Source organism: Chrysochloris asiatica, unplaced genomic scaffold (assembly GCF_000296735.1).
Source record: "Chrysochloris asiatica unplaced genomic scaffold, ChrAsi1.0 scaffold00065, whole genome shotgun sequence".
Lineage (NCBI taxonomy): Eukaryota > Metazoa > Chordata > Mammalia > Afrosoricida > Chrysochloridae > Chrysochloris > Chrysochloris asiatica.
Window position 1 is genome coordinate 11,432,674 of NW_006408583.1, and position 12,307 is coordinate 11,444,980.

A 12,307-nucleotide genomic window follows, 5' to 3' on the forward strand; every position below is an offset into this window, starting at 1 on the left:
ATGACTAATCTGATTTATTTTAATGTTTTATTATGAATTATATGATAGTTCACATGGGAGAACATTAGCTTTACATTCATCCTATTGTATATCGTTTCATTGCCATGGTTACAATACCCTCCATGCATCACCAGCCAACCAATGGTTATACCCTGCAAGCCTACCCCCTGGTCCTCAGCACACAGCTCCTCTCCCTCTCTGGGTCTAGAGTACCCAGCTGCTCCATCTCTCCAAGTCATCATCTCTGCCTCCATCTCTGGCATCACTGCTTCTCTGAGTAGGGTCCCGTACTCCACTCTTCTCACTTGATGGTCCCAGGGAACTCCACTCCTAGACTGCAAAGTCAATCACTCCCCTCCTTTGTTACAAAATGTCTACCTTTACATTTCCAACCATCACAGTCAGTCCTGATAAAAATTATTCACTATTGTATCACAAGAAACCTATCCGCATCTCCTTTCATCAGCCCCGCCCAGACAAATTGGATACTACTCAGTGGAGATTCTACCTTCCTCCACGCCCTCTGGATCTAGGCTCCCTCTTGAAAGTTTGTAAGCCAGTCACTTCTTGCCTTTGTAGCCGCCCCACCACCACCACCACCATTTTAGGTAGCCAATATCCAAGTTGCCCATCCCTGACTACTCTGTATGGAAGGGGTGGGAATGATCTTCATTGTAAAGGTTTCTTCCCTCTTTTGAGCTACTGCATCCATAGGTGTAGGTCAAGTTCATCCAATTGCATCAGATTACTCTCTTTTTCCTCTTCTTTCTTCTTCTAGTTGAGCTCTGATCATCCAGTCATTGAAGCCAGGTCAAGTTGGTATTATCTGCTGGTGTGGGTGTTCTTATGCATATGCCCTCTCTTCATATTAGCTGGACCCTTCACTCTCCACTCTAGTCCTCTGTGGCTATGTCACTGACTCTGAGCCCGAGAGTCCCTACGTCTTGCCACACTGCTGGCCAACCAGGTCTCCACCTGGGTTCACAGGAGTCTATTGAACATTGTAGGGCTTAGCTCGCAGCTTCATTGATGTTTTTCCCTCACTTCCCCTTATTGGTGATGAATGTGATCACCAATCAGAGGGCATGTGTGCTCCTGTAGTCCCATTGAGTCTTAGTCTTGGAAGGGGGTTTGCCCTGAGGGGACCCGGCCACTTGCCTTGATGTCTCCTGGGTGAGCAACTTGCTTGTTCTTGTAATAATCGGTTGGACTGTCTGGTTCCTGTTCGTAGAGGGAAGGCTTTCAGTTTCTCTCCATTGAGAGTAATGTAGGCTGTTGGTTTTGTATATATGCTTTTAATTATGTTGAGGAATTTCCCTTCAATTCCTACTTTGTTGAGTGTTTTTATCAGGAATGGATGTTGGATTTTGTCAAATGTCCTTTCTGCATCAATCGATATGATCATGTGGTTCTTTTATTTTTTATTTATATGGTAGATTACATCGATCCTTTTTCTAATGTTGAAACATCCTTGCATCCCTGATATGAATCCCACTTGATCATGATGTATTATCTTTTTGATATGCTGCTGGATTCTATTGGCTAGGATTTTGTTGAGAATTTTTGCATCTATGTTCATGAGGGATATTGGTCTATAATTTTCTTTCTTGGTGACGTCCTTCCCTGGTTTGGGTATGAAGGGTATGTATGCTTCATAAAATGTATTAGAAAGTTTTCCATCCTCCTCTATATTCTGGAATAATTTGAGTAGAATTGGTGACAGCTCTTCCCTGAATGTTTGGGAGTACTCACCAGTGAAGCCTTCTAGTCCTGGACTTCTTTTGGTTGGGAGTTTTTTGATGACCTGATCAATTTCTTCTTTTGTTATAGTTTTCTACTTCACTCTGTGTAGTCGTGTTTTTCTAAAAATGTATCCATCTCTTCTAAGTTTTTAAATTTGTTGGAGTACAACTTTTCATAGTATTCTGTTATTATCCTTTCGATTTCTTTTGGTTCTGTTGTGACATTGCCCATGTGGTTTCTAATGCATGTTATTTGTGCCTTCTTCCTGTTTTCTTTTGTTAGTTTTGCCAATGTTCTGTCAATTTTGTTAATCCTTTCAAAGAACAAGTTTCTTGTCCTATTGATTGTTTCTATAGTTTTTCTGTTTTCTGTCTCATTTACTTCTGCTCTAATCTTTATTATTTCTTTTCTTTTGGTGGCTGTAAGTTCCCTCTGTTGGTCTGTTTCTAATTGTTGTAGATGCTGTGTTAATGTGTTAATTTTGGTTCTTTCTTCGTTTTGGATGTGTGCGTTGATTGCAATAAATTGCCCTCTCAGCACCATTTTTTTATGCTGCCTGATTTCCACCTGGTAGATGTGATTAGGATGTAGGGGTCCCTTTTCACTCTTCTTATTACTTAACTCAGAGTAACTTTCACAGGTGTTGTCTGCCTCCCTGGTGTATGGCAGTTAGTATTGGTTCTTGCCTGGAATTTGGTGTTTTGTAGAGTGTAATTGTAGCTATAGGGCAGCAGTTGCTGTCTCTTCTTGGGTAATATAGGGAGAGAAAGAGGCCCCCAAAGGTAAAAGGGGGAGCATAGAACAGCAAAACAGCAACAGCAAAAAAAACCCAAGAAAAAACAAAACAAAAAAACACCAAAACAACAACAAACAAACTAGATTGGATACTCTAGTCTATAATCGCAGAAAAGGGAGATGAGGGAGAGAAGAAAAAAGAAAAAAAAATCTGTAGCCTAATATGAGTATGGCTTTAATGTCCTCTTTTAGCTTCTTGCCTTCAAGGGCACCTGATCAATTTTAAGATGTCACTTTTGGCTGTTTTGCTGTACCTCAGGATTTAATTTAATTTTAGGCCTGTTTTGTTTTTAAACTCTCTTTCACTCTCCACACCCCTTGTTCTGGCCTTTTCCCTATTAAAAAACAGTTCAGGGCGGGCTTTTGGGCTGAGAGTATCTGTGTGCATGCATGGCAGAAGACCCCACCAGTGGTGGGAGTGGGAAGTGTCCACTCACTCAGACACCCCCTCTAGTCAGAATGGAGGTGTGAAAACAGTGTGTGTGGGGGGGTGGGGGGGGAGGGCAATGACCAGACCCCAAAACAAGAAAAAAGAAAATCAGAGCAAAGCAAAACTGACAAAGTGTATTGGCCGCCTTTGCTCTGAGATTCCCGCAGCGTTCTTCCATGGTGGGTCTGGGTCTGCTCCCCTGCTTGCTCTTGCCGTTTGGTCTCACCCAAGTTGTCAGCTCTGGGCCTCCAAGCCCGGCAGATTCAAAAGTATGCAATTTCTTACTTCCGCTACTAGTTCCACTAGCTTCAAGCCTTCAAACTTTTTAAATATTCCTACCTATATGGTTCAGCGTTTTGGAGCTCTGCCCTGAACCCACTTTGCCTGGTATTCTGTGGTATTGCTGATGGCGAACTTCACTGCACCTCTCCCCTATCTGCCATCAAACCCCATCTCTCTTAACCTGAATTTTTAAATACATATGCCCCCTCCTTTCTAAGAAGCTGTATGTTTTGGGGGCAGAAAGGTTGACTAGAATGAAGCTGTTGCAGATTTATTTCCTTCTCTCATTAGTTTTATTCATCTCCTTTTTGGTTAAGGAGCCCCGGTATTGTGGTGAATTATGAGCTGCGCTGCTACCCAAAAGGTCAGCAGTTCAAGTCAACCAGCCGCTCTGCAAGAGAAAGATGAGGCTTTCTGCTCCCATAAAGATTTACAGCTTCAGAAACAAGATTGTTTATACAAGATTGTTATGAGTCTGAACCAACTCTATAGCACACAACCCACACCACAACCATCACTTTTTGGTTAAATGAGCAACTTTAATGATGAGAAAGGCTACTAAATTCTAATTGCATTCACATTTGTATTCATGGTCATTTGAAGGAACCCTTAAAATGTTCTTGGGTAGCACAGTTTGCACTCGACTACTAACCAAAATATTTTTTGCATTAAACCCATCTAAAGGTGTCACAGAGGAAAGACCTGTGAATGTCTTCCATAGAAATTACAGCCAAGAAAATTATCCATAGCTGACTTCTCCTTTCCAACACATGCCATCACCATGAGTCAGAACTGAATTGATGACAATGGAGTTGGTTTGGGGTTTTATACGAGCCCTTAGGATGGAATTTTGGTCTCATTCTTACTTGCACCTGGCAGCAGTGTGTTGCCTGTAGTAAGGATTAAAACAGTTTTTTTATTTTTATTTTTTAATGAAAATGGATAATGTGTTTGGCTGTAGGTTGATAACTTGCATCACCACCATCTTCTGCAGCATTTTCCTCAGAATCACCAGGGAGGAGCCCATAGCACATTTCTCAGAAACCCTCCCCATGTGCTTGTGGATAAAATTCTTTCTCTGTAAGTCCCTTGGGCAAGATTTGGATGAGGTCTTCTACAATATCAGTTCTAGGCATATGTATGGTCAGATGTAGGGGTTTCAGCAAGCTCTTGAAAGTCACCTGTTTCAAGTTTAAAGGTCAATTGGCTTTCTAGAGACTCTTAAAACTCAGTGACTCCCAGGCAAGCTTTTGAAAATAACCCAACTTCACACTGAGACCAACAATGAGCGTGACTCCCACAGCCCTTACACCCCAGGCCTTCCAACAGTTGTTAAGTGCCATTGAGTTGGTTCCAACTCATAGAGATCCTGTATAGAGTTTCCAAGGAATGCTGGTGAGTTTAAAGCACCAACCTTGTGGTTCAAATGGATCTTGCAGTCCAGTGCTTTATCCCACAACAGTTTGGCAAGCCTTTAATTCACTGCAATAAAACCATTAATGTCTAGAATATCTATAGTGACTTTTGTTTTCCTGACCAAACTCTGACTGCAGCAAAGCCTTGGAGCAGGGTAAGATCACTAGGAAAGGAATGCAGATGTAGAGAAGAACAGGAGCAAGATGCACTAAGCTACCTCCTCCTGTGCTGGAGAGCCCTTCGGGCATAGATTGATATATTATTTTCTGGTTCTGTGAGGACACTCCCAGGATTCAAGTGAGGTGGCTAGTTGATTGTAGTTTAACCTTAATCTAGTTATCACAATAATTGTTGTTGTTAAGTGTCCTCCGGTTGATTCAGACTTATAGAGACCTTGTATAGGGTTTACAAGGAGTGGCTGGTGAGTTTGAGCCACTAACCTTGTGGTTCAAACTGACCTTGAGGTAGAGTACTTATCCTTTGGTGCCACACCAGAACACAATAATGTTGTTGTTGTTGTTAAGTGTCGTCGAGTCAGTTTGGTCCATGTTGTGTTGTTGTTAGGTGCCATCAAGTCAGTTTCGACTCACAGCGACCCTATGGACAACAGAATGAAACACCACCTGGTCTTGGGCCAACCTCACAATTGTTGCTACATTTGAGGCCATTGAGGCTGCCTCTGTGCCAATCCATCTCACTGTGCCAATCCATTTCCAACCCATCGTGACCCAGTATAGGGTTTCTAAAGAGCTGCTGGTAAGCTTGAACCACCATCCTTGCACATTAAGCCAGCATGCCATACCAGGAGTCCAGACACAATTATAGGCATCAACTATGAAAGCCAGCCACGAACAGCACCACACACAGTTCCTTCCATAGGAGCTGAGAGCGTCATTGTCTAGCCTGTGAAACTGATGCGCAAGGAGATTGTAAGACTTGACCAAAGCCATTCAGTTAGTTACCTGTTTGATCCAAGTTTGAGTCCAGGTTTACCATGAAGTTCCATGTTTATTTTTCCATTTTGCCTTACTTCCCATGCCCACCCCTTGACTTAGATTTCACATCTGTTAAGTAACAGCATTAAGTTATATGACATAGGACACCCTACCTGGATCAAATCTTCTGTGACTTTGTGACTGGAATGAGTCCACCTCAAGTCCACCCCTAGAGGCCATCAAAGCAACCCTTGAGATATTCTTTGTAAATGGATTTAAGCAGTGGGAACAGAGGTAGCAGATTAGAAAGAGAATGATGTGGGCTCAAATTTTACACTTTGTAGCTGGTTAATGCTGGACTGATTACCAAAGTGTGTGAACCTCAGCTTCCCCATTAGTAACACACTGATTTGATAAATTAGTGCCGTTGTTGTTGCATTCAAGCTTGAAGTGAATATGAAGCAAAGAGTACAACCATGAATTCTGGGACAAGGGGGTTGGGAAGGTCAACTAGGAATCAGACACCAGGAAGGTAGCAAGTTACATAGGTCTGGGACAAAGTTCTGGGCTATCTAAGGTACAGACAAGGCAAATGGAGAGAGAAAGAAAGACGTAAGTATTGCATGTGGAAAATATCTGTGGCTGAGAAAAGGGCACAGTCAGTCACCAATAAATGCCATCAGAGTTAAACAGAAAATGGTATCCAAGACCAAAAGAAGCTCTTTCCCCAAGTGAAAAAAAGCAAAAAACAGAATTGAATACTTTACATATTTCAGTAATTTAATAGCACAACTTTTGGAATATGTTGATTTGAGTGTAAAAGGAATCCTGGCATGGCACTCTAACATAAGCACTGGACTTCAAGGTCGGTGGTTCATACCTACCAGCTGCTCCTCGGAAACCCTATACAGAGTGGCTATGAGTCAAAATCCACTTGATGGCACTTGACAACAACACCAAAAAGAAAGAAAGGAATGTGGGCTGGATCTTTCTAGAATGAGAAGTATTTAACAATATAAAAAGAATTGAATACTGGCATGCCAGTCAGGAAACCCAAGTAAACAGTTCCATTTTCCAAGAAAGGAGCTGTTTAAAATTTTAATGGAAGTCTTAAATCATCAATGTCAAGAAAAACAGTGGCTATAGTTTTGTTTTTTGCTTTTTTAAAAAAAATGTTTTATTGTGATTTGAATGAAAGTTTACATAGCAAATAGATTTTCTATTCAGCGATTCATACACATTTTGTTTCCTGACATGGATTTCTGTCCCCATAAATGCAGCAGCCCTCTTTCCCTTCTTCCCTGTGTTGATTAATTCTGTCTTAGTTCTCTAGTGCTGCTATAACAGAAAGACCACAAGGGGACACCTTTAACAGACAGGAAACTATTCTCTCACCATTTACGTTAGAGTCCAGATTAGGAGTGCAGGCTCTAGGGGAAGGTTTCCTCTCTCTTGTTGACTCTGGAGAAAGAACCTTGTCTCCTTTCAGCATCTGCAGGGCCAACATACCGTGAAGATTTCCAAGTGTCTTGGCATCAATCTTTCCGGGATCTAAGAATTTCACAGAGCAGGAACCCCAGGTCCAAAGGATGTATTCTATTCCTGGCTCTTCTTTCTTGGTGGTAGTAGGTTCATTTGAGCTCTGTTGGCCTCTTACATCTCTTTGGTATCTCAAAATACAACCTAATCCTGTAGATTGGATTCAGCTTCATTAAGATCATAGAAGGAGTTCTGATGTGGTGCTGTAGGATAAGTACTAGATTGCTAACTGAAAGGTTGGTGGTTCAAACCCACCAGCTGCTCCTTGGACATCATACACAGGGTTGTTACGAGTCAGAATTGACTCGATGGCACTTAATAACAGTAACAAAGTCATCAAAGTGAGGATGTACAATACATAGGATAATTACATCAGATCACATCATGGGGGAGAGATTATATTATGTAAGATTTCATCATGGGGGAATTACTATGTCTTAACTGTTAAACCACTGAGAATCCAGACCCAATCAAGCTGACATAAAATCGTAACTATCACAGTTTCCATTCATTCTTTTTTCCCATCTCTCCCTGCTTTCCAAGCTTTATCCCTAGGTAAATCTTGCCTTTTTGTTTTAATCTCTTATGGTTGATGAACAACAGTGGCAATATTTTGGATATGAACTCAGAGCATTGTTTCAAACCTCAGTTCTTCCTGTGGAGGAAAGAGAGTAGAACTGAGAAACTCTGAGTTTGGACCCTAGGATTGACCCTTTTTTTTTTTTAACTGAGCAACTATGGGAAAAATCACTTTGCTTTCTTGAGTTGACTTTTATCATCTATAAAACAGGGATGATGGTATGTGCTCTGTTGACCCCAAAGGATTATTGTGAAGATAATATAAAAAGAGTGTGAAGCTGTCTTAGAAAATAGCAACATTCCCAGGAGATAAGCCATTACTAAAATCTTAGATTCCTACTATGGTAACCCTATCTAATTGCTCAGATTTTAAATTACCACTTTTTAATGACAAAATAAAAACCCTTGATAAACAATTCTTCTGGCACGAGAGTGGATGGTGATTCTACTCACTTCTAAACACTAAATCTGCAATCATACACCATTGCCATTACACACATACTCACAAATAGGAAAGGCCATGGCAAAATTGGTATGGCAACAGCTGGGCTGTGAATATGGGATTGGAGTGGGCCATGTCCTCACTAATAAATGTCAGCTTGATTTGAATTACTTGCTAAAGTACAGCTTAGACAAAGCCAAAAAGGAAAACCAAAGCTTTCTTGATAAAATGGTATCCCAAAGCATAAATAAAAGATTCCACCTGAGAAGGATGATTTATTATCTCTCACTCAAGAAAAGGATGCACGGTCCATTTATGTGACCACATCTTAAGTTATTTGTTACTAGTTTATAGAAAGCTCCTGCATGTATGTATACACACACCGAATTCATAAGCTCTGCTAAGAGAAAGTTCAGAGGTTACAAATGGGTTTCTGAAATCAAACTAGGAAAGTTAATTTTTTTTTTCCAAAAAATTGACACTTCCAGTTTAGAAATATTGAAGAATTAGATCCACTACAAAAGACTTGGGATTCATGAAATCCTTGGTTATCTGTCTTGGGCATGAAACTGAGGCTGCTAAGAAGGTAAGATAATGTTTAAAACTTAAAAACCAAGCCCAACTAGAATGAAGTCTTTAATGAATTTATGTTGTATTGAACCGTCTTGCACCATGTATAATTCACTTCCTAACAAACAATTTGAGAGCATGGTGGCTCTGTAGGAGGAGCACTGGACTTTGAACCACAAGGTCAGCAGTTTGAGTCCAACAGTCACTCCATGAGAGAAAGATGAGGCTTTCTGATCCCACAAAGATACAGCCTCAGAACCTCTATGTAGGGCCGCTATTATCCACTTGTTCTGTTTGAACCACCGCTTCTTGGTCTATGTACAGGTTCTTCATGGGTGCTATCAAGTATTCTGGAATATCTATTCTGTGCAATGTTATCCATAGATTGTCATGATCCACCCAGTCAAAAGTCTTTGCATAGTCACGAAAGCACAGGTAAACATTTTTCTAGTATTCTCTGCTTTCAGCCTAGATCCACTGGACGTTGACAATGATATCGCTAGTTCCATATCCTCTTTTAAATCCAGCTTGAGTTTCTGATAGTTTTCTGTCAATGTACTATTGCAGCCATTTTTGAATTAACTTCAACAAAATTTTACTTACACGGGATATCAATGATATTGTTCGATAATTTCTGCATTCTGTCAGGTCACCTCTCTCTGGAGGACACAAATATGATCTCTTCCAATCAGTTGGCCAGGTAACTGTCTTCCTAATTGCTTGTTGTCAATGAGTGAACACCTCCAGTGCTCCAGTGTATTCCATCAATCCCTGGAGGTTTCTTTTTCGCTAATATCTTCAGTGCAGCTTGGACTTTTTCCTTCAGTACCATTGGTTCTTGATCATATGTTATGTCTTAAAATGGTTGGACATTGGCCATTTCTTTTTGGTACAGTGTCTGTGTATACTTTCCATCTTCTTTTGATGCTTTCTGCATCATTCAATGTTTTACCTATAAAATGCTTCAATATATATTGCAAGTTGAGGCTTGAATTTTTTCTTGTTATTTCAGCTTGAGAAATTCTGAGTGTGTTCTTCCCTTTTGGTTTTCTAACTGCAGGGTTTCTCACATTTCTTTGTAATGCTTTACTTTGTCTTCTCAAGCTGCCTTTTGAAATTTTCTGTTAAAAGCTCTTTGACATCCTCATTTCTTCCACTCACTTTAGCATCTCTATGCTGGAGAACAAGTTTCAGAGTTTCTTCTGACATCCATTTTGGTCTTTTCTTTCTTTCCTGTTTTTCAAATTTCCTTTTGCTCTCTTTCTGTATGGTGTTCTTGATATCCCACAATTCTTCTGATCTTTGGTCATTAGTGTCTAATGCATCAAATCTGTTCTTGAGATGGTCTCTAAATTCAGGTGGGTTTTGTTCAAGATCATCTTTTGACCATCATGGACTTGGTTTAATTTCTTTCAGCTTGAGCATGTATATGAGCAATTGATGGTCTGTTCCACAGTTAGCTCCTGGCTTTGTTTTGGCTGATAATATTGAGTTTTTCTACTTTTTCCTTAAAAAGTTGATCCAGAAATCCTACTACTAGGTATATATCCTGAAAAGTAAGAACTGGCGCTCACTCGGTGCCATGGCCTCCAGGAGACTACTCAAGTATGTCAGCTGCATTTGAGGAACGTAGTGGAGTGGTTCCTTGTGGGACGCCATGAGGCCAGTGGTACCTGACCCTAGAGGAGGTGTTCATTGAATTTCAAGGGCCACCAGGCACTCATGCCCAAGATATCCAGTGCAACCTGCATGTGGCGCTGGCCGTGAGTGGCCACAAGAGCCTCAAGGACAAACTCTTTGATTCTACTCTAGGTGATGAAGGAACATGGACATGGGAAGACAGAAAAATGATCCGTATTGTTCTTACAAAGACAAAGAGTGATGGAACAAATTGTTGGACTTCTCTTCTAGAATCTGAGTATGCAGCTGATCCTTGGGTACAAGACCAAATGCAGAGAAAACTTACAATGGAAAGATTCCAGAAAGAAAATCCTAGTTTTGACTTCAGTGGAGCAGAAATCTCAGAAAACTACATTAAAGGTGGACCAGATTTCTCAAATCTTGAGAAATAACTGTTATATGTTTTGGGATTTTTTTCTTCTATTCCATGGATCTTTGCAAATGTTGACAACCTAATCCAAGAAGCAGATTATGTGCGAGAAGAAAAATGTGGATGCCTACAGTTAACAAACTGCAAAATACATTTAAAAATGTTTTTACATTTTGCATTCACATATGATTTTTATAGGAAACATCTTAATAATGTGATAACCATTCTATGGATATATGGTAATCTTTTTGGCCTTATTTTTGCTTAGCATGAAGTTTTACATGCTATGTTTTACTATTTCATATTTGACCTATCTTTTTAATACAAAAGAAAAACATAAGGGTATAGATCATGTGAAGTGGCAGGGTGGTTTCAGAGAAAATCAACTTTTTTTTCAATAAATATAATGCAGGAATAAAAATTAATAAACTTTGCTAAATGGGGCGGGGGAAGTAAGAGCTGGGACATACCCAGATATATACACACCCAATTTAATTGCATAGGGTTTCTGAGAAGCAGTTGTTGATCTTGAACTGCCAAACTTGCAGATCAAGCCAACTTTGCAATCCAGCAAATTAACCTACAATGCCACACCAGGACTCTATGCAAGGTTGCTATGGATTGGAACTGACTCAACAGCACTTAACAACAACAAACATTTTAATTGCAGTATTATTCACAATAGTAAAGAGATGAAAACAATGTAAGTGCTTGCCAGGGATGAATGGATAAATAAACTATGGTACTTACACACAATAAAATACTAGGCAACTTTAAAGAATAATGAAAAACTCTCAGACAATTCACAACATGGAGGGACATGGAGGGCATATGCTGAATGAAATACATCTATCACAAAATGACAAATACTATATTAATCCATTATTATAAAAAGTCAAGAGAAGGTTTACACACAAAATTTTAAAAATTGTTAGATGGTTACCAGGGAAAGGAACAAAAGAAAAGAAAAAATCACTAGCTAAATAATGTTGTTGTTGCTCTTAACTGCCGTTGAATTGGTTCCAACTCATAATGACAAATTTGTTTTCAAATTGCATAGGGTTTTCTGAGGAGTGGCTGGTGGGTTTCAATCACCAACTTTGTGTTTGCAGTACAGTGTTTAGCTTACAGCCTTACACCAGGACTCCTAATAACAGACACATATTAATTTGAGTGCAGGGACAGACCCTCTACAATAAGGGGTTGATCAACATAATATCATTGAAGAAAATGAAAACACAAGAGGTACAGAAGAGTTACAATAAAAAGTAAACACTGTTACATACACAATCCTGCATTATCAGTAATTGTTGTTGTTGTTGTTAGGTGCCACTGACTTGGTACTGACCCATAGTGACCTTATGCATGGCAGAACGAAACACTACTTGATCTTAGGCCAACCTCACTACTGTTGCCACGCTTGAGTCCATCGATGATGCCACTTGGACAATCCATCTCATTGGGGGTCTTCCTCTTTTTCTCTGACCCTACACCTTACCAAACATGATATCCTTCTCCAGTGACTG

The 12,307-nt window shown here is 40.1% G+C and overlaps 1 pseudogene; it reads left to right on the plus strand.

Moving 5' to 3' along the window:
- Nucleotides 1-10,338: 10,338 nt before the first annotated feature.
- Nucleotides 10,339-10,803, plus strand: LOC102840707 (annotated as a pseudogene).
- The last annotated feature ends 1,504 nt before the right edge of the window (nucleotides 10,804-12,307 follow it).